The 14,862-nt window shown below is 34.6% G+C and overlaps 1 long non-coding RNA gene across 2 annotated transcripts in view; it reads left to right on the top strand.

The window, feature by feature from the left end:
• LOC116231063 (uncharacterized) overlaps positions 1-14,862 on the top strand; it is a 91,877-nt gene that overhangs the window by 43,031 nt on the left and 33,984 nt on the right. For both annotated transcript variants that reach the window (XR_004167349.2, XR_016466424.1), the window contains exon 2: positions 10,776-10,906. This is a non-coding gene — a long non-coding RNA (uncharacterized LOC116231063). The remainder of the gene's footprint in view (positions 1-10,775; positions 10,907-14,862) is intronic.

Here is a 14,862-nt window from a genome sequence, read left to right on the forward strand (position 1 = left end):
AAAACACTATGCTACCTGTTATAATAGAAATTCAAAACAGCAAAATCCTGTGTCAAACAATTTTATAGAAAAAAGCCTTTGTAACAAAGTGTCAGTGATTATTGCTTTCATTTGTAGTCAGTTCAGGTGCCAGAATAATTCTAATGGAGTTTCACTTATTCCAAAGGAAAGGCTTTTTCACAGTTTATGCTAAGGACTTTATGGATAATTAATTGTAATAGACACCTTAAAACTGAAAGCACTTTATTTGTGCTATCATGGGCATTTGGGATAGTGTACGAGTATTTGAGGTAGGATTTCTTTTTATATGTTATGCTGGAAATTAAATGATGGCTAGCTTGCATATAAGTCAGTTTGGCTACTGCTTTTACTGTAGCAAGATATTTCCCACCATAAAGCCACTACTGTTTAATTGTGCAAGATGGACTACAAAACTGCTGAAATCAAAGCTTTCAATGAAATAATTGTTTAAATAAAGCAAGCATGTGCACCACAGCTATTACCAAAATAAGTTCTTAAATTGGAATTTACTCTAGAATTTTCTGAACAAAAGTTTTGAGATACAGCAGTGGGACATAACAGTTTTTGTAAGGGTTATATTTTTAATGTAGACAACAGAGTATTTGTTAAAATGGTTTGAGGATTTTGCATAATTTTATCATCTGTAGTTTATCGTTCTGCATCCTTTGCACTTGCAGTATTGAATTGATTCCTCTTCTTACTTTCCTTCCTTTGTCATAATCATGATATATTTTTTTCTGAGCTACTTTTAGCCTGAAATGAGTAAGTCTATGACACACTGACTTCAGATTACAAGCAAAATCTTCATTTCTGTTTTTCATCATTAATCTAAATGCATTTATTATCCAGTGAATAAAACTACTCAAGAACTAGGAAGATTAGACCTGATTTCATTATTTTAAACGTACGAGACAGAAAGTACTTCCACTTTTTCTAATGCTACTTGCTAAAGAAAACCAGCTCTGACACATTAATTTCTAAGTTGACTGCCAATGTTCTACTGCTGTATGTGGAGAGACTAAGCATTCTGCCATATGACCTATCATTCCATTCTTGAAGAGTGGAAAGATCTTTGCCTCTTTGTTTTGAAAGTGTTGTGGTTTTAATTTTGCAATATCTTGCTCACGATGTGCTGCAGTCGGAGTTCACTCCAAAAACACTGTATTGGAAGATAACAATCCATGAGAACACTGTGTAGGCAAACTTCACTAAATGAATATTGTTCTTAAATGCTGGACTGGAAATGAACAAATTGACTTACAAAAAAAGTTCTTTGACTTAGGTAACAGAACCCAACGTTGTGTAGGGAGTGAGGTGTAGAATAAATCAGGAAACCATATTCACATGCAAGAAAGCTATAAAATGATAAGATCAATTTATCATGACAGAAAACATTTATAAATTCACTGAGTTTGCTATATTCTCAGAAGTTTTTGTTGTCATAAAACCAGAATGCAGCTGCAGGACTCCTTGTGGAAGGGCTGATTACTGTGATAAAAGCCTGACTGCTACAGTTGCCAATTATTTAAGAGGCTGTAACAGTGCTAGTTACCCAGATACAGAGATGCTGTTGGCAGGGAATTGAAGCTGTGTCATTGCCCATCGCATCTTCCTTACAAGTACTAAGTGGACAGATGAAATGATGAAATGTTTTTTGCAGTTGGTACAATGGAGTGCATGCATTTGATCTCAATATCAACGGGTATTAGATCAAGTACGACGGGAGATAATCTATGATTTAATAAACAATTTATTATTGGAAGGTTTTGTAACTTACAGCAGCAGTCTAGTGATGGCTGAGTGATATATTCAGTGGAAAGGCTAACAAGAAATTAATTTCTAAAAAGTGAATATCTTCCCTTCTTGCTACTAGAATAAAAAACCAATCCAAACAATTAATTGGATGTAACAGAAGTTTCAGTGGTTTGCAAATAGAACAAATAACATGTAAGTAGCTGCAGTTATGGGCTAATTCTATTGTGTTACCAGTTTTACTGGTGATTTCTAGAACCATGAAAGAAGAACAGCTAGGAAGAAGTTTTTATTTCAGACATAAGTATAGTGTCTCTGGAGCTCACTTAAACTCTAATTAATCCACAGGTCAGACAGATCAGGATGTTTTAAGGTGAATCTGTGGACAGCTTAGAGGTTTTTTTTTTGTTTTTTTTTTTTTTACCTTTACAAACACAGTTCTGACTAACTGAAGTATCTTGTTAAACTCCCTCACTTGTTTGCAATGTCTTTCCAACATCAGCCTATCTGAGCTTTCATAGCCTCTGTTTACATTGTTTTATTCCTGTCTTTCATGATTTTAATGAATAATAATCATTAACAGGACATAAACTTTAGAGTTGAATTTCTGTGTCTTTAGTCTTTAGGCTGCACTTCTGATGGGTGGTGGATTAAAGGGGAGATGTGTAGGGAACAATTAGTGGGACAACTGAAAGTACACTGACTTATGTATGCTAGTTTGTTGTATTTGGAAGACATTCTGCTTATGTCATGAAGTGACTACAGTGTGACATAACAGTCTGGGCCTGTTAGCCTGCCTACTTATCTGGCAAGTAGTGAGTGTAATCTGCACCTGAGGGCTACAGAAATTCCAGGGTTGGAAAGGAGAAGATAAAGATAGGAAGGGCATTCTATTTTACTTCTTGATACATTCTTCTGAAAAAGGATTTGAAAGCATTCTATGTAAAAGGCCTTTTGCCAGTGGTGTGTATGTAGCACATTACTGAAGAACAGAAATGTCTGAAGCTTCAGGGACTGGGCTGAGAGGCTCTCAGAGCAAGAGCAATGTTATACAGGCCAAGGGAACCACAGAAGTGGTTATTTGAGCATAATCAAATAGCTTGAATAAACCTTTGCTATGTAAGAGGGGAAGTGACACCTCTGAGACACAGTAATCTCAAATTCTGAGTGAGTTCTTCCCTTGGGTGCAAAGAAGCAAGCAAACAGTTGTCTCTTGATGATCTAGTAGATATAAGATATTTTGAGCTATACTTTAGAAAAAGAATGCATGCGCACTTCAACTATGAAGTGTTTGTTTAGTTGATTATGTCTGAAAACGTATAAAGTTTGCACCAAGAATGCTTTGCTTAGTATCCTGAAAGGGGTGGTTTGTTAATGAGTCTTAACGTTTGCTTTTACCTTTCAATTGACGGTCCATATACATTAGGCAGAATAGAATTCTAACAATCTGTATTCACTTTCATTTATTTATTTAAATTAATCTTATTTGTGATTATCTAAATTATTTGTCTTTTCAGACACCTTTCTCCTTTGTCTCTTGATCAAACCATATCTGTAGCAACATTTTTCTCTTTAGGAAGCTAAGTCACTGAAACTTGAGAGGCTTGAGTCAGCCGATGAATGTGCATTATGTGATTGCAGCTTACAGCACAGCAGGAGAATTTGTTGTCTGGATGAACAGAAAACAGACTTCTGCAGTTAGGTGCTTTAGACTCTACAGCGCATATCTACTGTATTTTCTCAGAAGTTATATACCACCTAGTTTTTATTCAGTGAACAAGAAAGATGAAACATTCTGTCCTACCTTTTAGGTGCTGGCTTGAGATCAGATTGAGCAATTCTTTCTAAAGGTAGAAGTACTTCTGGAAAGCATAGCAGGTAGAAAGCTAAGGGAGTTTAACCTCATCCATGTGGAGGTCAGTATAAGGAAACAACTAGGATGTGAAGCATCTTCCCAAGCCTATTCAGTTTTTATGCTATCAGGGAATGCTGTTTTTTATTGTTGTTGTTCAAGATCCACAGGTCCTCTGGAAATGTCTTTTGGGTGAGGAAGGCTGTTTGAGAAAGCAGGTGCTCTGCAGTGGTGACCTAATGTCCTGCTGATATTAATGGAAATCTAATTATACTTTGATTTGACTACCTTACCCTGTTAAGTGTACTTAATTTATGGCCCAACAGTAGTTTTAGAGTATGGAAATGTCATATAACTACATAGGTTGCTCTGAAAGTAATGCCTCCAATTTATGGAATCCATGGAAAATATAGATACAAAGAGCACAAAAACACTACTTGATAGAGCAAATTCTCAGCTACAATACATTATTTTTCAGCATAGTCCGATATTTGCTATGTCTTTTCTCCAACAATAAATGTGAGCCTGCATGCTGTGCTGTAAAAATCTGCAGCAGTGGAGGTGTCTCACTGTCTCTGACAACACTGCTGATAAGCACCACCTCATTGTGCTCACATCCAGTGCTTGGGTCTCCATAAATATTCAGCAATCACTGATGAATATCAATCACTGCAACTTTTTTTCTATGTGGAGGTTTTTGCTGGCACACCTTTGCTTCATACATGCTTTCATGTCAAATGCAATTCTGTGAGACTGTCCCACTGCTGCCATGTGTCAAACAATAAGAAAATGTAATAGAGTACCAGTGGAAATGTTCAACGTCTCCTGCCATACCACTTCTGATGATGTGGGCCAACATAATAAATCAGGAGGCCTTACTTTTGGAGTACCCAATGTAATTGATCAGTTCCTATGGTAACAGAAGCTTTATACGTAACTAAGGTGATTTATCTCTTTTCCAATAATTATTATGAATATCCTTTTATCTACTAGCATCACAAATTACAGTGCATTGGATCATACTTCTGTAGCAGGATAGGTATTCCAGTTATGGTATGCCTGTGAACTGGAGGAGTAACTGTATGACAATTTTGGGATATGACACCTCAAGATTTCACTTTACTGCAACTGTGGTTGTGACATTTCATTAATATTTGTTCATAATTCGTTAACCAGCATAACAAAGTTTGAACCAAATTGTAGGAAGATGTGATTTGCAAACACATTGGATCAATTATTCACTTTCTCCAAAAGTGTAGCAAGTGGGTGTGATTTAGAGGCCAAATATCAGTAAGCTCAACGAATGCATTGTTCACTGTAACTTTTGAGGAGGAAATAATACTTCCTTGTAAATAGTTATAAAACTTGCAGTCATAAACCTGTCGTGTGCTGTTAGCTAATTCAAATAATTCTCTGTGGATAGTATTTTCAGGTTATATTTTTGGTAAATTGCAGCTTTTACTCCTTTAGTGAGATGGTAACCATCCCTTCCTCTGTCATTCACAAGCAAGGCACGTGAATAAGTTCTTTAAGAATGTGCATGTCTTTGAAATGAAGAGATGTTATCTTACACTATGTAAATTAATTTGAAAATTCAATTTTTCAATGCATTAACTAAAAATTAAAAAAAAAAAAATCAAGGTTAAATTAGTACTCAAAGCTCTCTGCAATCCTGAAGACATAAGGCTTGCATTAACACTTCTGCTTTTGCCATTTTCCATTCAGTTGTTTTTACAGTTGTGGCCTATAACAGTCACAGATTTTCAGTTCTTTAGCTTCATCTAGAAAGCTTAATGCAAGCAGCAGACAGCTGAATGAAGGATGATGTCATGGTTCTGGCCTGATTTGGCGTGGTTCCGTGACTAATGGGATGGGGTGACCTGTGGGTCCATGCCCTAGGAAAGGAGGAAGGGGGAAGATAGGGAGGTGGGCCCAGAGGAGGAAAACAACAATGGCAACAAGCTAAGGGAGAAAACTAAATATGATTTTGGAATTCAGAGTAACATAATATAACACAGTATAATTGGAATTGAAGTTAATAAATCAGATAAAATGAGTGTGTGCAAAAAATCAAAGCCCTTACTCTAATGCTGAAGGCGAGATGGCTAGGGAGCATGCACTGCGGAGATGAGCAGAAGGGAAAAGGGAAATCGTGTGTCTACCATCAGTTTTATCTTTCCCTCTGAATGGAAAACAGAAATGGAATAATGAAGTCTTTTGGGAGCTGTAGTTCTTTCTCTTCTGAGAACAGGTACCTGGAACTGTGGACATTCCACAGAACTGGAGCATTAACTCTTTAACTCCCAGGGTACTACCTGATATTATGGTGTGGAATACTGATAACAAAAATCATAAAACCACGCAGACAAAGTATAGTACAGTAATTTAGCTCATTTCTTCTGCAGTTCAGAAAATAAATAAATTCATGGCACTCTTTCTGGCAGTGTAGAACTGGACAGTGAACAAAATACCCCATAAATCACAAGTGTTCTCTTCATTCTTTCTTCAATCATCTCACCCATCTTCTTGCTTCTCACCTCTTTTGTGTCAAAGGCAGAGATGGAAATAAAGGTACAGTATAAGCCTTTGAGTGCTTTTTTGATTGTTCTGTGGTTCTTTAAAGCTCTTTATTTAATTTTGTATACTGACAGTGACAAAGGAAAAAATTGAGTTGGTAAGAAATCTCCTTTTGATTTTTCAGGCATAGCTAGCAAAACTTTACACTGAGGCTGAGCTGTACATGCAGAAGTACATTTAGGAATGAAGAGCAAATTTTTCTGTGGGATTTTATGGGTGAAGTTTTACTTGCACCAAGTACTCTGAACACCTGATAGACTGATTAATTACTAGTAAAATCTTTGAAAGTGTGTTACTGCTGATGCTATTAGAAATATTGTACAAAAGCTTCCTTCCCTGTAGCCATCTGGAAAGATGACACACTACTGAGGAGAAAACATGGAGAGATACATTAAATAGATTCTGATAGCCAGAGGTGGAGGAAGCCATTTGGAGAATGAAGCATACCTAGGTTACCTGTTGTTAGATAGCTATAGTTAAATGGCTTCATACCAGGCCCTTACAGTATTTTCAGAAGATTGATGGTGCTCCTGTGTATTCTCAAAGTTATTAAATAATAATTCTTAATTATTAGTGCAATTGTGACCGTGTTAAAAAGAAGGTATTATTAAGATCTGGTAAGAAAAACTATTTTATTAATACTCTGTGAATAACAGTCTCAAGTGATTTATCTCACTTTAATAGTGCAAAACAGCACACAGATCTGCAAGGTATGCTCTCATTATTAAAGTCTTAGTGCAAATATTTAAACCTCTAATAATTGAAAGACTTGACATTTATTAGAATGTAGATTCGGGAAAGGCTTAATAATGCTTTTCATGTAACTTGACAGCACTAAAAATTGTACATTAATTCTACTTTTGGAATGCCTTAAAGGAAAATTACAAAGCAATGAAACTTTCATTTGTACTTCCACCTTCTTCCGAGTCTCAACTGAGTTGTGCTGTGAGTAGAATTTGGTCATATATTTAAAACAAAAACTGGATATTGAATCTTAATGTAATTTTTCCCCTAGTCAAAGTGTAGAAAACTCATATAAATTCATTTTAATAGTAATTATTTTTGTGACAATTACTGACCTATGTTTAGAAACAGAATTAGTATTTAGTGTCCCCAACTAATAGATGGGAAGGTTTAAAAAAAAAAAAAAAAAAAAAAAAAAAAAAAAAAAAAAGACACTTTAACCTGGACAAACTCAAAGCAGAATTGTGTAAATTGAAGTTTAGGATAACATCCTTCTGCTCATTCTTTTCTTAGAATAATGAACCTGTACAGAGTCTTCAAAAAGTCTAAGGTTCAGCATTCATGGTATTTACATGCCTGTACAAAGCAGGAGTAACAAGGCCAGGAGTTACATTCAAGAGCACAGATTCCTTCTTTTCTACTGCAATCAATACATGTTGATTGGCATGTAAATTTGATGTTTTTGGCAGAATACCAATTATTATTTTCTTTTGAGAAGGAAAAATGTATGATTTCATTGAACAAATTTATTGAGTTTAATATACGAATCTGGGACTATCATTTTTAATGTATTTTGTGCAAGCTCTGGAACTGAAGGATTTTAGGTTTTCTCTATATCTCAGTGTTAAGTCATTACTTTCAGTGAGGTTGTTCAAGGCTTCCTAGTAGTGAATGCTGGATATTCATCTTGAGGAATAATAAGTGAAATGAGTAAAAGCTTGAGCTGAATCAGTAATATTCTGGGGGCTTAGGGAGGGGCCAGTGGTGTTTGAGGCAGGAGGATTTTTGAGACATGAATGCTTGGAGCTGTAAACCTTTGAGACTGAGACGTCTATGCAGTTACTCATGGAGAGAAAAGTCAGGAGTAATCAATGCATCTTCTAATACATTCACGTCCACCTCCTTCAGACACAGAATAATATGAGCTTTTCTCAGACTTTGGAGCCACACAATTGTACAAGAGCATTCACTTATTTTCCAAGCTGCTGAGAAGAGTTTGGAATGGAGGACCTGTACCGTCATATGTTTTCTCTCTAGGTAGCAATGGGAGATTGGAGAAGGCCTGAAAAAAGAAACTTTCTGCTTCTGTAGCCCCTGGCACTGCATCTCCTTGCTTTCATATGCTGATGCCTATGTTGCTTGTGCACTGAACCAACCCTAATAATTCTTAAACAAACAAACAAAAAAACAAAAACAAAAGAAAAAACTTCTGAACACTGCTATACCTGAGGTACTTCAGTAGTTAGTTTCTTTTTAATTGTTACAAATCTTTACAGTTTAATGAATGATGGCTGTTCATGTAGCTATTCTAGACAGTTAAAAAATGCATTAGGGTATTCATGCTTCTTTTTTCCATTTAACTTTAAAAATGGGACTCTCTAGCTGCTTCTTTTCAGAAGAGTACATATTGATAAATGGCAGTCCTTTAATGCTTTCTGACAATTATAGTGATTTTTGCCAATTTGAGCTGACAGGAATAATAATTGTCTGTTAAAATAAACAATTAATGAATGTCTTCAAATGACCTTTCCGCAACTGCTGTCTTTTAGAGTCAACATTAGCTTCTCTATATCATTTTCAGCAATTTTCTGTGGAATCAACAATTTTCTTATAATTTTAAGTGTATAAAGGTAAGTAATGTAACTGACAATTTGCATATAAGTTATTTTGAATAATATTGCTAGTGCTAGTCTAGTTCTGCAACTTACCATGAGCACATAGGTTTACATCAACAGGTTTAACTGTAGGGATAGAAGGAGTGCTAATCTGTGTGAAAATGTTTCATGTAGAAAACTAAAAAGTATAAAGAGTTGTTCTTTGTAATTTATGTCAGCACAAATGCTCATGGAATAACCCAATGGCAACATCAATTTATAAGGGAAAAACTGGGAGTGTATATGAGCAGTAATGTCTATGCTGACCTCCATAGAAGTCTCACCTCATTCTTGCTTTTATAAATTCTTTTAAAATACTCTAAGGCTCTATTCACTGATTCACGTTAAAATAAAAAAGTGTAAGTCTCAAATCAGTGCCACTTCTCTTCGGCACAAGATAGAGAAATTCCTTCTAATCAACATCTGTGGTATGCAAGTATAGGGAATGAACTACAGAGACTACTGGATTACATACATTATGTAGTTCAAGAGCCTTTGGAACAACACGCATTCCTAGAAAATAGAAAGAAAAACATGTTCAAGGGACAGAAGCTAGAATTCAGGAGTGAAATTTCTATCTCAATAGTATACTTCGTGTAGGGTTCATTTAAGCTTCTTAGTAACGCAACTCCTTGTAATGTATGTATTACTGTTTTTCTGTTCCATGCAATTTATACTATATATTATAAATATATACTATATTTATACTTATATATTCTGTTCTAAGCAGTTTATACTTCATCAGGGAAGGTTCTGTTCACCACTATTTGAACATGACTGCAGTATTCCTTTGTCTGGTTATAAGGATGGAAAATTATGAATTGGTAAACCCATCAGCAGACTTTGAAAGTGCAAGGGGAAGAAAATGACATAAGAAAAAATCATATTTCTATGACTTTTACTTTGCCCTTTAATTAGTCTTGAAGCTTAGCAGGTTTTTAGCTGTTGAGGAACAAGCCAAATGTGAAATATTTTTATAAAAATGGCTCAGAGAATTTCCAATAAAATAAGAGAAAACGGCTCATGGATCATACTTGCCTGCTATGTTTTTGGTCAGTAGCAATTAAAATACAAACTGTAGATTATCCTTTGAATGGGAAAAAACTGTAGGTGAACAACACAGCTTCATTCATCAAATAATGGATAAAAAATTCATCCTGCAAAGCATTTGAATAGTGTCACTTTATTCCCAATTAACTATCTGCAGCTTCCAACTCAAAATGAAAATATTTGAAGGAAGCTTTGTTTTGGAAGAAAGCAAATATCTCACTCATTTATTTAGAGAATTGTTCTCCTGAGGCTGATGAGAGTAGCTCGCTTATCTTGTTACATTGTATAATCAAAATTTCATATAAGTGCAAAATAATGGTCAGAGAATTAAAACTTAAACACAACAAATGCTAGCCTTGGGATACTGTAAAATAGGGTGTTCTACAGGAAAATATTATGTTATGAATTTGAAATTACACTTCATTTCTACAGTATTTTGCTATAAATTATTCTCATTAACCTGTATTTTTTCAATTACAAACTAATGGTTCTTGCTAAATATTTTTAGCTATAAATTCATGAGTCTCTTCACATATTTAATTGAAACTATTCATATGTCAAAAGTTAAACTTGTATGTTAATTCTTTCAGAGTAGAACTACAGTAATCTATGTTAAGCAGTTGTTGACTTGTAACATATTGCAATACTATTCTACGTTTGTTTTTTTCAGGGCATAATATAAGTGAAACAAATATAGAATGCATAATCTGAAGTTCAGTGCAAATAGGTTAAGCCAAGTCCTTCCATGGCATGAAGGACACCTCATTCTTCAACAGTAATAAAGCGAACATGTCTCTTAGAAGGTTTCTACAGATTTAACTCCGGTTCCATATTATAGAATTAGACTTGGAAAGACCTGACAGATTAATTTTAAAATTGAAATTTTAAATTTGCTTTCCACACAGAAGCATTAGCAAAGCAATGGCATTTCTTTGTTCAGCTGAAAAGAAGGACTGAAGCTGTTCTGGGATTTCATCATACCTATTTCATCATACCTTCTAGAAAGCAAGTGTATTCTCTGAAGTCTGATAAAAAGGTGAGGCCGTATTCAGTTATTTCCTGTGGTGAATTTTAAGTAAGTCTTAGTTTTGAGCTAATTTAAATTAAGAAACTGAGAATCATTCATATCCTTTCTCTCAACGATATGAAAAGAAAAATTCAATATGAAATGGCTTTTATTATGATACACGCTGTAAGAAACATTCTGCAAATAAATTATCTGCCTGTTACTTTGAGTCTGAGATGATCTTTGATACAGTCCTTTGCATAATATAGCAGACCACCATGCAGCCAAGTACTTTTAACTATCATGTGACTGTTTTGATGTTAAAATGTGGTTACTTGAAATAGAATATTTTATTACGTGAGTTTTAGTTGCAAACCTATTCTTGATATTGTTTGTTGAGGTCTAAATAATACAATCTCTATCTTAGTGTACATTGACTTTTGATGCTTTAAAGACAATTTAGAGTAGAATGGATATTGAGAATGCTAGACGTTGTTCAGAAAAGGCTGTAAAATCACCCAGCTGTCACAATTGTTTTGTTTCTTTCTTTTTAGTTAAAAGCTGTCCAAATAGGTGAATCATTTAAAGTAATGCATGCATAATACCTCAAAAACCTGAACATTAACTGTTGAATATTATGCAAATAAGAATTCAAAGTCATAATTTTCTGAAGATTGGGATATTCAAAATGACAACTGAATATTGGTGTCTTGTGTTTGTTTGTTTTTTAAGTTATCTAGAGAAATATTTTTGAGGTTAACACTTCCCTTTTTCTGCCTTGGTATTAAAGTGCAGACTTCCTCGAATGCTGACGTAGAGGAATTTCTGCACAATAAAGTGATGACACTTATTTTCACTTCAATGTTCTTTTTATTTTTGAAATACAAAAGAGAAGTCCACTTATATTTGCATGGTCCAATTACTTGTTATCTACATGAGTGACTTTAATATAAGAACATGGTGAAGTTTGTGTTCAGTGTATGCAAACAAAATTAAAGCAGATGAGAAATATTGTTTATTACTAAGATATTTTAAATACAGAAAGTAAAATGGTATGCTATGCTGACTTCTTGGCAAATTACTACAATGGACAGATGGTTTTTCATTATCTGTTATACAAAAATACAAGGATTGCAACAGTATGCTTTGTACTGATACTTATTCATCTGCGTGAGAGTAATTTTCAGGCTGCTTGTCCAGAAAACATTCTAAATCTTTCTTTGCATCTGCAGAACATCTGCTTAAGCTAGGATTGTCAGTGTCAGGTGTTTTATTTGCTAGTAAGCCACAGGCTGTCTTAAAATCTTTCCAAAGTCAAATAAATGAGTATAGTATAGAATTTTAGGGTTATCCAAGGTTTACAGTCTAGATGTGTTCCTCACTTTGGATGATTTGTAAAATCTTACTCAGTACTCATTCTACTTCTGGTAGCATATGGTCTTAAAAATTAGCACAGGAAAAAGCAATTTCTCTTTCTAATAGTTTACAAATGATGGGAAAAAAATATGCATTCAGCTTAGATATTTATTTAAACAATGCCTGATAGCAAGACAAATTGTACGCAGTGAAAGGCCTTGTTGTAAACATCTTTGTAGGATGCATGCCTCAGTTAATTACACTAAGGAGGGAGGCAGTGAATTTCACATCTACGTTTACATTTTTTAAAGATACAAAATGACAGTCTCTATTTCAAAGTCTCAGTATGGAAGTCACAGTAGATAACTAGGCATGTTTTTCAGTTCCTCTAGTCATCTTATAAGCAACATACTGGCAAATTTATTTAGAATTGAGAAATGCATTAGAATTGACAGAATCATTCACATCTTTTTTTATCAGTTCCTGCTGACATTAAGTGCAAGTGGCTTGATAGAATGAATATTAAAGAAGAATGGAGTTTTTCAAGTGCACAGGTAGCAGTTCAGTATCTAAGTTTCTTTGACTTTGGATAGAAGTGGAATGAAAACAGACATCGTGCGTTTTGAAAATAAAATTTCAAGGATAACACTTGTTAACACATTTACTAGTAGGTATGGGAAACTGTTGATAGGTCTGAAGATGAAGATATTTTGATATCCTTGCTTTCCTGTGTCATTCTAACTTTGTGACTGAAAATGCTATAAACCATTTTCTTTTATTTTACTGTCTGAAATTAAACATAAACATCTTTCTTCACAAAAATGGAGATGCCATTATTATTAATCTGGAGTTCTGATATGTAATACCCAAACATACATATTCAGCCTGCAAATTTACATTTGTCGCATGGACTTGAGCATGGAAACTTTTATTTTTTATTCTTCTCTGTATACTGAGCTTCACTGATATGTAACATTTAATATCACAAAGAAGTGGCATGAGATTTCTCAATCAGTATTTTGAAGTTGCAAGTTTCTGAGACTGTTCGGAAATCTCATCATAACTATGGTGTAATTAGAAATTAAGATGAAGTAGTTTTATTTATATGTGCAAAATAAAGAACATGATAGTGACACAAACTGGTCATACTGGAGCCACCAGCTACAAAAGGTAATTATTCTACCTAACAGCTGTTTTGCTTGAGGTGTGGATGATATGAGTAGAATTGAGACCATGATATGATATTTGTCTCTATGTACCCACGTCTTATCTTTATAATTAGAAAAGGGTTATTCAGCTTCTTTGAATTTTGTTTCATAGCGTGTTCTGGTATTTGACAGTGAAACAGCTCTTAGTCCATAGCAACATTTCTGCTTTATTCAATATTCTAGTCAGCATGTGCTGAAATGTTAGCCAGTTGTTTCCATGTGTTACAATTCAGTCTTTAGTGAGGTTGTCATATCTTTCATGAGATCACTATGTTTTCTGGAAAGAGAAGAGAACATGTACACATACATGCAACAGTAAGAATGCTGGAAGAAATTCTGTGCTAAAAATTTTGAGTATGGCATCATATGGTCTGGTATATCCCTTTGGTCCATTTAGGTCAGCTGTTCTGGCTGTGTCCACACCCAGCTACTTGTGCACCCCAACCTTCTTGCTGGGAGGTCTGACTGAGAAGGAGGTTCTTGGCTCTGTGTGAGCACTGCTCTGTAACAAGTTGCTAATTATCGCTACCAATTTCATCAAAAATCCAAGCACAATGCAAAACAAAACACCACACTAGCTACAATAAAGAAAATTAATTCTATCCTAGCTAAAGCCATGTTACGTGTGTTCTAGACGTGAGAAAATTTCATTGCCTTTTTTTTTTTTTCTGAAAGTGCAGTTTTTATTTCTCCCTAGGAACTTTACAGGATTTTTCTCTTCTGCTTTTTTTTCAAACCCAAGGTAAGCATAAATGTATTTCCTGACATGTATTACTAAGACATACCCAATTACCCTGCCTATCTTTGGAACTCCTTAGTTTGCATAACGATTGGTATTCAACTCTAATGTGAGGAAGCATACTAAAATAACTGGCTTAGTCAATGATTCTATCAGATAGCTAGTGATCTTCAGCTTGTAGATGCAAGAGCATAAAAATGAAAGTTTTGTTTCTAGATCTGTGTTTTGAAATTGCATCTTGTGCAAAGCCTTGTGTGCAAATGTACTAAATCCAGTACTTCAGAGATGCTCTGTGTTTCATTTACTCTGGTCTTAAAAAGTCTACTTAAAAAGTCTACTTAAAAAGTCTACTTAAAAAGTCTAGTTCAAAAATGTGATTCTTAGATTCCTTTTTGTCCTGGTTTCAGTTTTTGCTAATGTTTCATAAATGCATAAATTGATAATGTTTAGTGCTATGACTGCCACAACTGGTGAAGTCTCCCTTCTTGAATACCCTTCAACTATTGTTCTTCGTTTTTGTACAAATTTGGGTTCTCATTTGGGAGTGCAAAATGAATGTCTTCCTATTTTGGTTGCAGAAATTGTGTACATTTGATAAAATGATGCCATCATAATAGTTGCTCTTAAACTGCCTTTGAAGATTCTGGAATCATTGTACAGATAGCTTCATTAAATGTCAATAA

The sequence above is a fragment of the Phasianus colchicus genome, chromosome 4 (assembly GCF_987193195.1).
Source record: "Phasianus colchicus chromosome 4, bPhaCol1.hap1.1, whole genome shotgun sequence".
Taxonomy (NCBI): Eukaryota; Metazoa; Chordata; class Aves; order Galliformes; family Phasianidae; genus Phasianus; species Phasianus colchicus.